General features: G+C 41.0%; 1 pseudogene across 1 annotated transcript; it reads left to right on the forward strand.

Moving 5' to 3' along the window:
• The first annotated feature begins 8,957 nt into the window (after positions 1-8,957).
• Positions 8,958-11,954, forward strand: LOC125194593 (pentatricopeptide repeat-containing protein At5g19020, mitochondrial pseudogene; annotated as a pseudogene). Its single transcript, XR_016128736.1, has 2 exons — positions 8,958-9,182; positions 9,251-11,954. The product of XR_016128736.1 is annotated as a pentatricopeptide repeat-containing protein At5g19020, mitochondrial pseudogene (transcript).
• The last annotated feature ends 5,383 nt before the right edge of the window (positions 11,955-17,337 follow it).

The following is a 17,337-nucleotide window of genomic DNA, read 5'->3' on the forward strand; positions in this document are numbered from 1 at the left end:
GGTGCCTCACACACCCCAAACGGAGTTCGGATGAGAGAGATATGGCCGTTTGACGAAAGTCGCGCAGAGCTGCCGAGGAACTAACCGTGGCCGGGCGAAAATCGCCCGGCCGGGCAAGAAAAACGCCCAGCGACAGAGGAAACGCCCAGGCAAGGCCCAAAATTCCCGGCCGGGCATTTTGTCCGAAAATGTCATTTTTTAAAAGCTTTTGAAGACTATTTTCTCTTTTGCCTTTGTTTTAGTATAAATACTCTTTTTAGGGTTTCTTCATTCTCAGCTTTGAACATTTTGTAAACACTAAAGACTCCATTGTGAGCATTCCTCTTCAACTTTTGAAGATTTATCCAAAATCCCTTGTGGTTGCATTTTAATCTATTGTCGGGCTTAGATTGAATGTTAAGGTATGCAATTCTAGTTCTTGTGTTGCTAGTTTTGTGGAGCCATTAGATTTTTGCTTTGGTGAAAGTTGCCTTGGGTTGTCTTCATTGTTTTATAGAAGGTCCATAGGTTCCAAGCATTTATCTAAATCATAACACCTCCATCCTCTTCCTTTTCCACCATTTTTATTGTTTCATTTCTTGTTGGGTTTGTTGGGTTGTTGAAATATTTACAAGAGCAAGTCCGGGGAAAACATATGTGTCTTGAATCCCTAAGATTCACATTATTTGGTATCAAGAGCCATTGGTTTTTGTTCTTGTAAATGTTAGAAAAGAAAAAGGAAAAAAAAAGAGATATCTCAAGTTCTACCTTTGGGCTTTAGTCATAAGTTTATATATGTGTCATTGGGTGTATCAATTTGTTTGTTACAAAGTCTTAGGCCAATATTACATCAATTGTTTGGTCTATTGTTGTGGGTTGAAATCGTGCACACAAAGTGTTTGTTGAATTGTCTCATTGGCTTAGCACCTTGCTTTCACTATATCTTGTGGCTTCTAGAACTAGTAATTACTTGGCTAGTTGCATATCTTGTTTGTTAAATTGTGCTACCCTTGTGGATTAACATCTTGAGAGCAAGTGAGGGAGAGTATCCTAGCCCCCAAAATTTCTAAGCCTTCCGAGTGACATTGGGCATGATTTTTGGGAAAAGGGGATTTACATTGTGGGAAGTGAGCTCCTCACTAAAACCTTCATTCTCGGGTGTGTGCGTTTTTTGTGTTATTAACAAAAGGGACTTGTCCCTAGTCTTTGTAAAATTTGTTTTGTAGGTACTCAACATGCCACCGACCACTAGAAATGGAGCCTCTAGGCAAAACTCGCCTATAGGAGATGATGTGCTGGTCCTCGCGTCGTCATCCGAGGGATCTATAAAGGAGCTACTCACAATGCTCTTGGATAAGGTGGACGGAGTTGATCGGGGAGTGAATGAGATGCAAGGCGACATCAACGCCATGCAAGGGGAATTCACCGTCCTACATGAGGATGTGGCTATATTGCGGGATAGGGTGGAACACCACTCCACCTCATTACCACTTACACACCGAGCCGGGGCGGGGAATGAAAGTTACCGAAGTCTTACAAGAGAGAGTGAAGCCGGGTATTCTCATTATCCGAGTCATCACGAATATGCCGATGAAGAATATTGGAGACGGAGGTCTTTCCGAAACCAAAATGGAAGAGGAGGAGGCCGTGGTAACCATAGATTCAATGGAGTGCCTAGAAGAAACCATCATGAAGAGTACGAAGGAGAGGGGCCAAGATATGATGACCCTTCAAAGAACTTCAAGCACACTATTTCTGAGTTCCATGGAAAGTTTGAACCCGACAACTACTCGGAGGTGGATAAGGTCAAGTTAGCTATTACCGCGTTTCGAGACATGCCAACACTTGATTGTCCGGCCTTATGAGGCAAAGAAGGGCCGCAGGGCGAGGGGAGGTGAGAACATGGGTCGAGTTGAACGATCTAATGAGGAGTACATTCGTGCCTCGATCCTACTATCATAAGTTGAGGGGAGAGCTACAAGACTTGAAGCAAGGGAGTAAGAGTGTCATGGAGTACTATTATGAGTTGATAGCACTCAAGGGGAGAGTTGGGATCGAGGAGAGCGAAGAGGTCACCCAAGACCGCTTCATCCACGGGCTTAATGTGCACCTCAAGCACAAGGTCCAAGTTGAAGCCATGAGAGGTTTGACCATGGATGAGGTTCTCGGGTTCGCCGAGACGTTTGAGCGGCAAGGTAAGGAGAAATCCGTGAGCAAGGGGAAGGCGACCTTTACTTCTACTTCGGGTGGAGGAGGAGGAAGCAAGTGGAGTACACCTCAAAGGAAGGGAGAGGCACCCACCACTCCTAGCACTTTGCCAAAAACTCCAATGAAAGCACTAACGGCCCCTCCACCGACCAAAGGGACCCCACAAACGGGTGAAAGAAGAACTCAATGCTTCAAATGTAAGGGATTTGACCACTATGCTAGGGAATGCATCAATCAACGAGTTATGGTAATTGGGGTGGACGGCCAAATCTATAGTGAGGATGAAGACGAGGCGGATGAGGAAGAAGGGGGTGAGTCTTGCCCAAACACAAATATTGGGTTATCTAGTGAAGACGAGTTGACCGAAAGGATAACCAATCTTGTGGTCCTCTGCACGTTAAGTGCCCAACCAAAGCAAGATGAATGTGTAGAGCAACGTTCCAATATCTTCCATATGAAATGTAAAGTTCAATCCAAAACTTGTCTTGTGATTATTGACGGAGGAAGTTGCACCAACGTGGTGAGCGAAAGGTTGGTTGCAAAGTTGCAATTGCCGGTGACGAGGCACCCAAACCCATACCGACTCCAATGGTTGGGTGAAAGTGGGGATCTCAAGGTATCGGCCCTTGTCCAAGTACCATTGAAGATTAGGGAATTTGAGGAGAAGGTACTTTGTGATGTTATTCCCATGTCCGCTTGCCACTTACTTCTTGGTAGGCCTTGGGAATATGACAACAAGGTGTCAAAGGACGGGTACACAAATGAATACTCTTATGTGTCCCATGGGAAGAGGATCCGTTTAAAGTCCTTGTCCCCTAGTGACATCATAGAAGCCCATAAACACTTGAGTAGAGAGCGAGAGAAAGAAAAAAAGGCATGAGAGTGAAAGAAAAAAGCCAAGTGAGTGTGGGGGTGGTGAGAGTAAATCCAAATCCAACAAGAGTGACACCCAAAAACCCCGTGAGAGAAAAGAGTGTCTCCTAGCCACTAAATCCGAACTTGGGTGGGCACTTCAAAGCACTCTCCATTGCTACTCGCCATTCCAAGGCGGATTTTCTTGACTAACACTAACCTTGAGCTTGTCCCGGATATTGTTAAAGTTGTTTTGCAGGAGTTCGAGGATGTGTTTTCAAGTGAGCTCCCCAACGAGCTTCCTCCAATTCGGGGAATTGAGCATCAAATGGATTTCTTGCCGGGTTCTTCTCTACCAAATCGGGCTGCCTACAAAGCCAATCCGAACGAGACCAAGGAATTGCAAAGGCAAGTCGATGAACTCCTTGCCAAAGGTTTGGTCCGTGAATCTCTCTCTCCATGTGCCGTGCCGGTTATACTTGTGCCTAAAAAGGATGGCTCTTGGAGAATGTGTGTTGATTGTAGGACCATCAATAAAATCACCATTAAGTATATGCATCCCATACCTAGGCTTGATGACACGCTTGAGGATTTGTGTGGTGCTACTTGTTTCTCAAAAATTGATCTTGCTAGTGGATATCATCAAATTAGGATGAAGGAATGTGATGAATGGAAAACAGCTTTCAAAACTAAATTTGGGTTGTATGAGTGGTTAGTTATGCCCTTTGGTCTAACTAATGCTCATTCTACTTTTATGAGGTTGATGAACCATGTGCGTAGACCTTTGATAGGAAAATTTGTTGTGGTTTATTTTGATGATATCTTGATATATAGCCCAAATGTTGAAGAGCATGCTAGGCATCTTAGGCAAACACTTTTGCTTTTGAAAGAACACAAGTTGTATGCTAAATTGCCTAAGTGTGTGTTTTGTGTTGATGAAGTTATTTTTCTTGGATTTGTTGTGGGGAGGGATGGTGTCAAGGTGGATGACGAAAAGGTTAGGGTCATAAAGGAGTGGCCCACACCTAGGAATGTTAGTGAGATACGCTCTTTTCACGGCCTTGCTAGTTTCTATAGAAGGTTCGTGAGGGACTTCTCAACCAAAGCCGCCCCTTTGAACTATCTTGTTAAAAAGAATGTTGTTTTTAAATTGGGAGAGGAACAAGAGCATGCTTTTAATACTTTAAAGCACGACCTCACACATGCACCTTTACTTGCATTACCCAATTTTGATAAAACTTTTGAGCTTGAATGTGATGCTAGTGGAGTAGGGATTGGGGGAGTGTTGATGCAAGAAGGGAAACCTATTGCATATTTTTCGGAAAAACTCAATCAAACTCATTTGAACTATCCCACTTATGATAAAGAGCTTTATGCTATTGTGAGATGTTTGGAAAATTGGCAACACTTTTTGATGCATAGGGAGTTTGTCATCCACACGGACCACGAGTCCATCAAATTCTTGGGTGGTCAACACAAGTTAGACAAGAGACACGCCAAGTGGAGTGCCTTCTTGGAGACTTTCCCATATGTCATCCGGTACAAAAAGGGGAAGGAAAATGTGGTCGCCGATGCCTTATCTCGAAAGCCATTATTAATTCTTCTTGAAAGTGGTATTTATGATAGTGACGCCCTTGTGTTGAGAAATAGCATGCTTACTATTTGTGCTTCCAAATTCTTTGCTTTTGATCACCTTAAGGAGCTTTATGAGTACGATAATGATTTTGCATCTATCTTTGTTGCATGTGAAAAGGGATCATTTGAACAATTTTATAAGCATAAGGGTTACTTGTTTAAGGGGAATAGATTGTGCATTCCCCAAGGATCTTGGAGGAAAGTGCTTGTGAGGGAGTCCCACCTTGGGGGATTAATGGGCCATTTTGGGGTAGCTAAGACCTATGATATCTTAATTGAGCATTTTTATTGGCCAAAAATGAAGAGAGATGTGCGGTGTTTTGTGGGAGGGTGCATTGAGTGTAGACAAGCTAAGTCTAAGAGCAACAATTATGGCCTCTATACCCCACTCCCTACCCCTTCCCACCCTTGGGTAGATTTTTCTATGGACTTTGTGCTAGGTCTACCTCCTTCACATGCACGGAATGATAGTATCTTTGTGGTAGTGGATAGGTTTTCCAAGATGGCTCATTTTATTCCATGTAGGAAGAACAATGATGCCAAACACATAGCCGGTCTCTTCTTTAGGGAGGTGGTGAGGGTGATAGGGATGTCAAGTTCCTAAGCTACTTTTGGAAGACTCTTTGGACTAAACTAGGAACCAAACTTTTATTCTCTACCACGGCGCACCCTCAAACCGATGGGCAAACCGAGGTGGTGAATCGCACCCTAGGGGCTTTACTTAGGGCTTTGGTTAGTGAGAATAGGAAGACATGAGAACCTTGCCTACCCATTGCCGAGTTTGCTTACAACCGGACCATGCACTCTACTACCGGTCATTCTCCATTTGAAATTGTTTATGGATTTAACCCGCTAACCCCGATGGACCTAGCGGTGTCGGCTTTGCTTTCTTCTTTTGTTTGTGATGTAGATGGTGCCCAAAAGGCGCATTTTATGAAGGACCTCCATGTCAAGGTCCAAGAGAACATTAGCAAAAGGAATGAGCACAATGCGAGGATGGCCAACAAGGGGCGGAAAGAAGTGGTCTTCAACCCGGGGGACATGGTGTGGGTTAACTTTCGGGCGATCCGTTTCCCGGACAAGGTGAAGTCCAAGCTTGCGACACGCGGAGGTGGCCCATTCCGAGTCAAGGAGAGGATCAACAACAATGCCTATGTCATCGAGTTGCCGGGCGAATTCAAGGTGCACCCCACGTTCAACGTGTCCGAATTGAGCCCTTTTGAGTTTGCAAGAGATGAGCCGGTTTTGAGGTCAAATCCTTCCCAAGAAGATGGGGATGATGCGAACCCAACCGACACGCATCATGCATCGAGCCCGCTCAAGGACGTACACCAAAAGAGGACGAGGAAGATGAGTAGGAAGATGCTAGAGTCCTTAGGTCTGTTCATAACAAGCTTAAGACTCAAAGAGGAGGCCCAGAAGGAAGACCCGGGTGTCTCGAGAGCAATACACCAAATTCGGCTCGACCCCGCACCAAATCAGAACTGGGGGTCTGTTCAAACGCCAATCTTCCTATTAAGACGGTGTCCAAATGCTGATCCAAGACCACCATCGTCTTCATCGTCGAAATACCTTCGCGTGGGTGCCTCACACACCCCAAACGGAGTTCGGATGAGAGAGATATGGCCGTTTGACGAAAGTCGCGCAGAGCTGTCGAGGAACTAACCGTGGCCGGGCGAAAATCGCCCGGCCGGGCAAGAAAAACGCCCAGCGACAGAGGAAACGCCCGGGCAAGGTCCCAAAACGCCCCGGCAAGGCCCAAAATTCCCGGCCGGGCATTTTGTCCGAAAATGTCATTTTTTTAAAGCTTTTGAAGACTATTTTCTCTTTTGCCTTTGTTTTAGTATAAGTACTCTTTTTAGGGTTTCTTCATTCTCAGCTTTGAACATTTTGTAAACACTAAAGACTCCATTGTGAGCATTCCTCTTCAACTTTTGAAGATTTATCCAAAATCCCTTGTGGTTGCATTTTAATCTATTGCCGGGCTTAGATTGAATGTTAAGGTATGCAATTCTAGTTCTTGTGTTGCTAGTTTTGTGGAGCCATTAGATTTTTGCTTTGGTGAAAGTTGCCTTGGGTTGTCTTCATTGTTTTGTAGAAGGTCCATAGGTTCCAAGCATTTATCTAAATCATAACACCTCCATCCTCTTCCTTTTCCACCATTTTTATTGTTTCATTTCTTGTTGGGTTTGTTGGGTTGTTGAAATATTTACAAGAGCAAGTCCGGGGTAAACATATGTGTCTTGAATCCCTAAGATTCACATTAACTATGGAATTGAGGGAGTATACGAGATAGCAATTCACTACATTATCATTTGTTCTAACATTAGAAGCAATTAAAACAAATATATGGCACCATGCGTGAAGACATGCATCGCTGAGAGTTTAGATTTAGCAATTTTCAACATCTCATCAACAATTGCACTCAACGTGTACAATTCTGAAAAAATATGCATGACTGATTACTTAAGTACTAAGAGACACATGTCGAAATAATCATAAAATAATTAACAAGTTTTATCTTGCCAGCTTGAGTAAGCATGAGGTTTTTTCACTAAAAAGGCTCGGGCATACTGAAATTTTTTGTAAGCTAAAGTTCAACCACATTCTAACTTTATTTAGAAACTACCATATTTGAACATTTGTTAACCCGAAAGGTGGTCATCTTTTACAATAGTATATCTGAGTAGGGACATTCACCTAACTAGGATCTGAATTAGATTAATCTAAACTGGCATAGTAGGTTATTTCTAACCCCCAAAGTAGATGATTTCTAAAAAATTAAAACAAAACATAAGTGCCATTTAAATGACTATAGTCATGCTTGAAAAATATTTCGTTTATTAAAAAGAAAGTCCATCTAATACGCTTAAATCTTCAATTTAAGTTTTCGCTCCGATCTTATTTTGCTTGCATAAAGCCTTTTAGAAAGCAAAAAAAAATAAAAATAAAACAGAGATAACATGATGATCAACATTAAGAAATTTTTTGTTTTGAGTAGAATGCATGCATCCTATTGAATATTCATTATGTTCTTTCGTTATTCAAGATGACGAAAGAATTTAGGGATTTCTGAAATTCTCTTGTACTCCTTCCGTCATTCAAGATGTCCATATTTTATCTTTTAGTTTGTCCCACTTAAAATGTTCACTTTCTATATTTGAAAATAAATCTCTCTTTCCTTCTTCCTAATTAAAATATTCTAACTATTTTTTTTTCTCTCTCAATTTACTTCAACTAATAACTCTTCTTCAAATCTTGTATCACTCACAAATGTAGACATTTTGAATAGGACGGAGATAGTATTAGTTAAATCAGTGGATTTAATTATTTGTGGCAATTAACCCATAAACTAATCACTTTTAGTTAATTATTCCAAAAAACTATTAATACGAAAATTAAGTCATAATGAATTAATTGGTAAGAGAGTATTTTATGACGGTCTACTTAAAGCATAAAATAAATCGGAAAGTAATTAGTGGGGCAAGAGCCCAAACATTAACTTGAAAACATTTATTACCGTCGTTACTCCTAGGCCTAAGTAGGAAGGGATCCCAGCCCATCACTTAAAATTTATATTGGTCCAAACATTTAAATAATAAGTCCATTAGTTAATAAAAAAAATTGATAGCCTAAACAAGTGGCGCATCCAAGATTTTGAGTTTGGGAGTACGAACGATATTACAATGAAGCATAACTTTAAAATCTTACTACTAATTATTTTCCCTTCTTTTTATTCAGTTCTTTAGTTAAAATGTTTATTTTTTAAAATTTTTATGCATAAAAAATTGATTAACCTATTGTATCACTAATATTTAGATGACTTCTCTTAGATTTATATACTTATATTATTAAAATTTTATTTTAGCTTTTGTAAAATGTGCTATCTTTACCAAAAATAATCCTTTCACTTATTCGTGCAAAACTTCAATTATTGAAAAAAGGACATAATGCATGCTTATATTTTCCAATAAAAAAATTATTTTAATTTATAGAAGTCTAAAAAACAAAGCCAAAAGAACTAGGGAAGAGTTGAAAAAATAAGACAAAAAGACAAATTTATTTAAATTATAAAAATTAAAAAACAAAGCCATAAAAGAGAGTTTAAAAATAAGACAAAAAGATACATTTATTTAAATTATAAAAATGATAAAACAAAGCCATAAAAGAGAGTGTAAAAAATAAAAAGGCAAGTGGATGAAAGTTACAGAAAAAGCGATTGGGGCTAAAAGGGAATCAAACCCATTTCCCTACTGTGCAGGGGAAGACGAATACCGCTAGACCACTTATATTTTATGTTAGAAAGGGGATTTTAGTGGAGTATATATTATTGGAAGTTTTGGGGTGGCTACGCCAGTGGCCTAAAGTAAAACGCCCTTCACATTGCAGAGATGGCAGAGCAACCTTGCAGGCTTAGCTGGACTTGGATTGGCATGATCAGATATCAAGCAATTCTTTCTGTTGTACTATCTCAAGATTTCTAATATTAGTAATCAATATGAATCGAGGTTTGATTTTTAACAGTCTTTTTCTATCACAAAATTTGTGTTGCTCACACAATTCTTTGATCTTTCAGATCAGATGATAATTGTAGTTACACCCAAAATCCCACATTTCCCCACATTTCCTTTACATCACTAATGGCTCTCGGCTCAGTTTCTCTTCAATCCGTTCTTAAGAACGGCGCTACTTCGCTAGTTTCGGCGCTCAAATCCATCTCGTCTTCCCCTTCTTTAATCTCCCATGGCCAGCAACTGCATTGCCTCGTACTAAAATCAGGCCTCAACTACAATGTCTTCATACAGAACAGCTTGATCAATATGTACTCCAAAACCGGGATGTTTTCGTGCGCGAGATCCATTTTCGAAAGCTCCCCGACGCTGAACTGTGCCTCCTTCAGCATAATAATCTCAGGGTATCTTAAAAACGGCCGTTTGGGAGATGCCTACAAATTGTTTCAGAAAATGCCGCTCAGAGATTGTGTCTCCTATACGACCATGATTATGGGGTTTGCTCAGATTGAGTGCTACAGGGACGCCATTGCGCTTTTTAGGGAGATGAGACTGTTGGGAGTGGTTCCTAATGAAGTGACGATGCCGAGTGTGCTACTTGCTTACGCTCGTGCTGATGGAACTAGGATGAATGCAATGCTTCTGCACGGCTTGGTGGTGAAGCTTGGTCTTGATATGCATTCTATTGTTTCGACTAATTTAGTTATTCTTTATAGTGTTTCTTCGTCTCTTCATCATACAAGAATGATATTTGATAATATGGTGGATAGGGATGTGGTGGCGTGGAATGTGATGTTGAATGGTTATGTAAAAGGAGGACTGGTTGATTTGGCTAGAGACCTATTTGATGAGATTCCAGGGAAGGACACGATCTCTTGGAACACGATGATTGGTGGATATCTACAGGTTGGGAGATTGGCGGAGGCATTGGCGCTTTATTGCGAAATGAGGCACACCGACTCAAGACCTAGTGAAGTCATGCTTATTCACATTGTCTCTACTTGTGCACAGGCAACTAGATTGCTCGAGGGTCAACAGTTTCATGCTTTGACACTGAAGATGGGAATGAACTTCCATGACTTCATGCATGTGACATTGATTCATTTATATGCTTCCTGTCAGCAGGTTGAACTTGCTTATTTGCAATTTGAAGAACGAACCAAGAATGATATACCTAGTTGGACTGCCCTTATTTCAGGGCTAATGGCGAACGGCATGGTAAATGATGCTACACGTTTGTTTAGTATAATGCCACAGAGAGATGTTTTCTCTTGGAGCTCGATGATATCTGATTATGCACAGAATGGGAAGCATAGTCTCGCAGTTGATGTTTTTCATGAAATGGTTGGTAAAGGATTTAAGCCAGACGAACTCACGATGGTGAGTGTTTTCAGAGCCATATCTGGCTTGTGCGCATTGAAGGAGGGGAGATGGGCTCATCAGTTCATCCATTGCAACTCAATACCAATCCACGACAATCTGAGTACAGCCATCATTGATATGTATGCCAAATGTGGGAGCATTGATTCCGCTCTAGAAGTATTTGATCAAATCCGAGACAAGACCAGAAAAGTCAATCCTTGGAATGCAATTATATATGGCTTGGCCATGCACGGGAAAGCAGAGGCGTCCCTGAGAATTTTTGCAGACTTGCTAAGTCGAAAGATAAAGCCCGATTCAATCACATTAATTGGAGTCTTGAGTGCTTGTTGTCATGCCGGTTTGGTGGAAGAAGGGAAAAACCATTTCAGGAGCATGAGAGTGACGTATGGTCTAGAGCCTAACCTTAAGCATTATAGATGTATGGTGGATCTGTTAGGCCGAGCGGGGAGGCTGAACGAAGCAGAAGAGCTTGTGCAAAACATGCCTATGGAGGCGGATGCTATCATTTGGGGCACGTTGTTAGCAGCATGCAAGATGTACGAGAACATAGAAGTAGGAGAAAGAGCTGCTCGAAACCTGGCTAGGGTCGAACCATCAGATGGGCCAGGTAGAGTTATGCTGTCTAACTTGTATGCAGATGCAGGCAGGTGGAACGATGCGTTCCTGGTGCGGAGAGCACTGCATAACGAAAACCTTGCACGATCACCGGGTTATAGTGGTGTTGTGTAATGCCCTAGATCTAACAAAAGTGAGTTGATGAAACTCACTTTTTTGTAGCATCCCTGCTGCTAAGGATGTGTAATATTCCCTAGTATCCATAAAGTGATAAAACAGATAAAACCAAAATGCAATGAAATAGAAATTGGGTAGAGTTCCAGTTTTGTAGTAAAAATATCAAAAACAGAATTGTAAACCTCTGTTTGGAATATTAGTGTATAAACCTGTGCAGTAGTTACTATCAATTCAAGAAATCGTAAACCTTCCATTTCTAATGTGTACACATGTCGGTTGGGAATATTAGTCTTCTTGTATAAAGCTTTTTAGTTGATCCAAAAAATTTCCAAAGTTAAAAACCAAAAGTTATTACTCACTTTCTACCACTAGTTCAGCTGCTGAGCCCATGGCACCAACTCCACCTGTTAGAGACCATTGCCAAAATAGTTCAGCCACTGCCAGCAATGCAACAGTGTCAAGTCTTGAGGAACATTGTGTGAATGCTGTGTCCCGTGCACGAGAGAAATCAGTCAACAACTCCACACTAGCTGAGCTCGTGACTGTACCCAAGATCACAGCTAAGGTGGAGGACCACTCTTGTACTTGAAAATGTCAAAGTATATCAAGTGGAGGGAAGAAGATTGCAGAATAAATTAATTTACTAGGATTGATACAATTACATATTGTCCTAGAATAGAATGATTACAAATATATTGTGTTTCCATACATAGCTCATATTCTCACCTATATATTGTGGTGTTGAATTATATTGTAAATATAACAGAGAAATACTCTAATCTTCTACTCCCAAAACTGTTGATGTGGATACTTAATGAATTTCCAAAGAGGTCAGGGGCTAAATTGCAAAAGGGGGCACAAGTCAGAAAGTTAGCTTCTCAAACGGCTATTTCGGTTTTAGAAGAGCGGTTGAGCTACGTTTAAGTAGTTTGAGCTTGAGATAGAGAGGCTCATAACTGATTCAACACGTTGAGTGAATTGTACACTATCTTAGTGAGGAATTAGAGAGGATCATCCGTGTTTTCTTGATCAAAGTTCACGAGAGGGTGAGCATATGAATTCTTGAGTGTATCTTCATCTTTGAGTGTTGATTGTTGTGTGATTGTAATTCAGTAGAGTGGAATAAAATTGATTCGTGATTCTCCCGTGGATGTAGGTTCGATTGAGCCGAACCACGTAACCCCTGTGTCTCAAATTCTTTCATTTGCTTTCTGCCTAGATTGTGTTCGATACATTGCCAGTGAGATAGTTCTTTCTTCAACAACCAATCTTGCGGTGTTTTCTAACAAATTGACGCCGTCTGTGGGAATCGAGGAGCGAGATGACGACCGCGAAGTTTGATATGGAGAAGTTCACGGGCAAGAATGATTTTGGGTTATGGAGGCTCAAGATGAAGGCCGTGATGATGCAACAAGGCTTGTGGGATGTGTTGAAGAGCAAGGCTGATGCAGATAAAGAAAAGGGTGAAATCAAGTCTCAAGATCTCCAGGATAAAGCCTATAGCACCCTAATCCTGAGCCTAAGTGATCGGGTGTTGAGAGAGGTTTCAAAGGAGGAGACCGCGGCTGGTGTTTGGGCCAAGCTTGAGTTATTATATATGACTAAATCTCTCACCAATAGGCTCTTGCTCAAGCAGAAGCTGTTCACATTCAAGTTTTCAGAATCAGGAAATATTGGAGAGCAGCTTGAGGAATTTGCCAAGTGTGTGGATGATCTTGAGAATATTGAGGAAGCTATCAAGGATGAGGATAAGGCGTTGATGCTTCTTAATTCTCCGCCTAAGAGCTTCGAGCAATTCAAGGATGCAATACTGCTTGGGAGAGATTCTAAAGTCACTTATGAGGAGGTACATTCTGCACTCAAAATGAAAGAATTCCAGAGAGTAGTTGATAAGCCTATTGATCCAGCCAGTGAAAGTCTGAATGTAAGATTTGATTCAAAGAAACATGGAAAGAAGAAGTCCCAAAAGAAACAAAAATCTTGGAAAGAAAAGTCTGGAGATGAGAAGGAAACCAGATCTTGTCACCATTGTAAGAAGCCTGGACACATAAAGAAGAATTGCTATGCTTGGAAGAGGAAGCAAGCCGAGGGTGATAAAGTGCAGGATACTGCTGATGTTACTCAAGAGGTAGAGGTTGCTCAGGTTATGAATGTGACAGAGGATGAGGCTCCAGATGTTTGGGTGATGGACTCCGGTTGTAGTTTCCATATGACCTCCAAGAAAAGGTGGCTCATGGATTTACAAGATGCTACTGGTTCTGTTCTGCTTGGAAATAACCAAGTATGCCAAGTAAAAGGCATAGGAAGTGTAAGAATGCTCATGGAAGATGGCTCTCAAAAAATACTTTCAGAAGTCAGATATATTCCATCTATCAAGAGAAATCTAATCTCTCTTGGAATGCTTGAGAGAAAGGGATTCACATCCATTTTAGCTGGTGGTTTTATAAAGGTTACAAAGGGCACAGACATTCTTATGGTTGCCGAGAGAGTAAATAATTTGTATTATCTCAGAGCAAGGGCTATTGATGCTGATCAGGTTAATGCAGTAGCAGAATTGAAGTTGATTGATTGGCATCACAGGCTTGGTCATCTGGGGCATGCTGGATTGAAAGAACTTGCCAAGAAAGACCTAATAGCTTTTGATGGAGAATCAGATAAAGATGAACTCGGATCTTGTGAAGAATGTATACTGGGAAAGAGCAAGAAATTACCATATGCTGCTGGGAAACACACTTCATCAAAGCCATTGGAGTATGCACATGCTGATATCTGGGGGCCATCACCAATTCAGAGCATGGGTGGAGGTAGGTACTTTCTTTCGATTATAGATTATTTTTCTAGGAAGATTTGGCTTTATGTGATGAAAGAGAAATCTGCACTAAATTTCAAGAATGGTGCATTGAAGTTGAAACTGAGAAGGGCAGTGTTTTAAAGTGCCTTAGAACCGATAACGGGCTTGAATTTCTTTCAGCTAAGTTTGATGCTTTCTGCAAAAGTAAGGGGATAAAGAGGCATAGAACCGTTCCTCACAACCCCCAACAGAACGGAGTGGCTGAGAGAGCCAACAGGACAATTCTGGAAAGGCTCAGGTGTATGCTCATCTCATCTGGAATGCCTAAGCATTTCTGGGCTGAGGCTGCTTCTACAGCTGTGATGCTTATCAATAAATGTCATCCACTTCAATTGACAATGATACACCAGATATGAGATGGTATGGGTCAGCTGGTGACTATGCAAAGTTAAGAAATTTTGGCTGCAGAGTGTATGCGCATGCTAAAAGAACCAAGCTAGATCCGAGGGCTCTCAAGTGTGTTATGTTGGGATATCAGAAGGGGGTGAAGGGCTATAGGCTGTGGTGCACGGAAAAGGGAATGGGACAGGTGGTGATCAGTAGGGATGTGGTATTTAAAGAAGATGAAATGCCATACTTGCAACAGAAGTCAGATAGTACTGAGTTTGAGGTGGAGCTCACTGGGGATGAACAAACAGATGCTAATGGTGAAGTATCCGGTGAGGAGGCTCCAGAAATGATTCGAACAGGTGAAGCAAGTGAGAAGTAGAAGAGCCACATTATAGCAAGGGATAAGCCCAAAAGGAACATCAAGCTTCCATCAAGGTACAGTGACTATGACATGCTTTACTATGCTCTCACAGTAGCAGAAGAGATTGAATATCATGAGCCTTCAAGCTATAAAGAAGCAGTGAGAAGTCATGAGAAAGATAGATGGCTTAGAGCAATGCAAGAAGAAATAGACTCACTCTACAAGAATCATACCTGGATTTTGGTTTTGAGACCAAAGCATCAGAAATGTATAGGCTGTAAATGGGTGTACAAGAAGAAGATAGAAGCATTCAAGAACAATGAGGTGAGGTATAAAGCAAGGCCGGTGGTTAAAGGGTTCACTCAGAGAGAAGGGATTAATTATAATGAAATTTTCTCCCATGTGGTGAAACACAGCTCCATTAGGATTTTGTTGGCCATTGTTGCTCACAAAGATTGGGAGCTTCAGCAGATGGATGTGAAAACTGCTTTCTTAAATAGAGAGTTGGAAGAGAAAATATACATGGAGCAGCCTGAGGGTTTTGTGAAGAAGGGAGAAGAAGACAATGTTTGCCTACTGAAAAGAAGTTTGTATGGATTGAGGCAAAGCTCCAGACAGTGGTACATCAGATTTGATGAATTCATACAGAGAATTGGCTTTGAAAAATCTCTCTATGACAGTTGTGTTTTCATTAAGAAGAGAAAGGGGACAGCTGCTGCTTATTTGTTACTCTATGTAGATGATATGCTAATTGCAGCAGCAACACTGTCAGAAATTCAAGATATCAAGAATGAGTTGGAATCTAGAAAACACCGCAAGATTGGTTATTGAAGAAAGAACTATCTCACTGGCAATGTATCGAACACAATCTAGGCAGAAAGCAAATGAAAGAATTTGAGACACAGAATTTGATACGAAGGATTTAGGGAATGCGAAGAGGATCCTTGGAATGGACATCATCAGGAATAGAAAGGAAAATAAGCTATGGCTCACCCAGAAGGAATACATCAACAAGCTACTAGAGAAATTCCAGATGAAGTTCAGCAAATCTGTGACAATACCTCTATCACAACAGTTTAAGCTATCAGTTGATCAAAGTCCAAAGACAGAAGAACAAAGAGTGGAGATGCTTAAGATACCCTATGCTAGTATTGTTGGCAGTATAATGTACACAATGGTTTGCTCAAGGCCGAACATTAGTCATGCTATCAGTGTCATTAGCAGGTTTATGGGAGATCCGGGGATAGAACACTGGCATGGACTGAAGTGGATATTGAAGTATCTCAGGGGCACAACTGATTACAGCATTCTATTTGATGGTGGTCAGAAATCTGGTGATGAAGTTGTGTTAGGATATTGTGACTCGGATTTTGCAGTGAGTCAAGACACTAGAAAATCCCAGTCAAGATATGTTTTTTGTCTCTATAGATCAGCAGTAAGTTGGAAATCAAACTTGCAGTCAATGGTAGCCCTTTCCACAACAGAAGCTGAATACATAGCTATGACAGAGGCAGTGAAGGAAAGCTTCTGGTAAAAAGGAATACTCTCAGATTTTGGAGTAAATCAAGATGCTATAACAATCATGTGTGACAGTAATAGCGCAATATGCTTGTCCAAGCATCAGACCTTCCATGAAAGATCTAAACATGTGGATGTGAAGCTGCACTTTATCAGGGATGAAGTGAACAAAGGGAAGGTGAAAATTGAGAAGGTTTCTACGGAAGAAAATGCTGCAGACATGTTGACTAAGACTATACCTAGTTCCAACCTCAAGCATTGTTTGGAGCTAGTGAAGATGGTCAGATATTGAGGTTTGTAAGGTTGGAGAAAATGACCGAATGTTATTTCATTCAAGATCCAAGGTGGAGATTTGTTGATGTGGATACTTAATGAATTTCCAAAGAGGTCAGGGGCTAAATTGCAAAAGGGGGCACAAGTCAGAAAGTTAGCTTCTCAAACGGCTATTTCGGTTTTAGAAGAGCGGTTGAGCTACGTTTAAGTAGTTTGAGCTTGAGATAGAGAGGCTCATAACTGATTCAACACGTTGAGTGAATTGTACACTATCTTAGTGAGGAATTAGAGAGGATCATCTGTGTTTTCTTGATCCAAGTTCACGAGAGGGTGAGCATATGAATTCTTGAGTGTATCTTCATCTTTGAGTGTTGATTGTTGTGTGATTGTAATTCAGTAGAGTGGAATAAAATTGATTCGTGATTCTCCCGTGGATGTAGGTTCGATTGAGCCGAACCACGTAACCCCTGTGTCTCAAATTCTTTCATTTGCTTTCTGCCTAGATTGTGTTCGATACATTGCCAGTGAGATAGTTCTTTCTTCAACAACCAATCTTGCGGTGTTTTCTAACAAAAACTCTCTATCAATATGTTTAGCCATATGAATCTCGCCTCTCTCGATTACCATCTTTAAGATGGTATCAGAGCAGGTTTATTCGGGCTTGAGACTCAGAAAAATATCATCATCGTCTCGAGTACCTTTCC

Source organism: Salvia hispanica, chromosome 4 (genome assembly GCF_029641045.1).
Source record: "Salvia hispanica isolate PSC_SH4W2 chromosome 4, Shi_PSC_v1, whole genome shotgun sequence".
NCBI lineage: Eukaryota > Viridiplantae > Streptophyta > Magnoliopsida > Lamiales > Lamiaceae > Salvia > Salvia hispanica.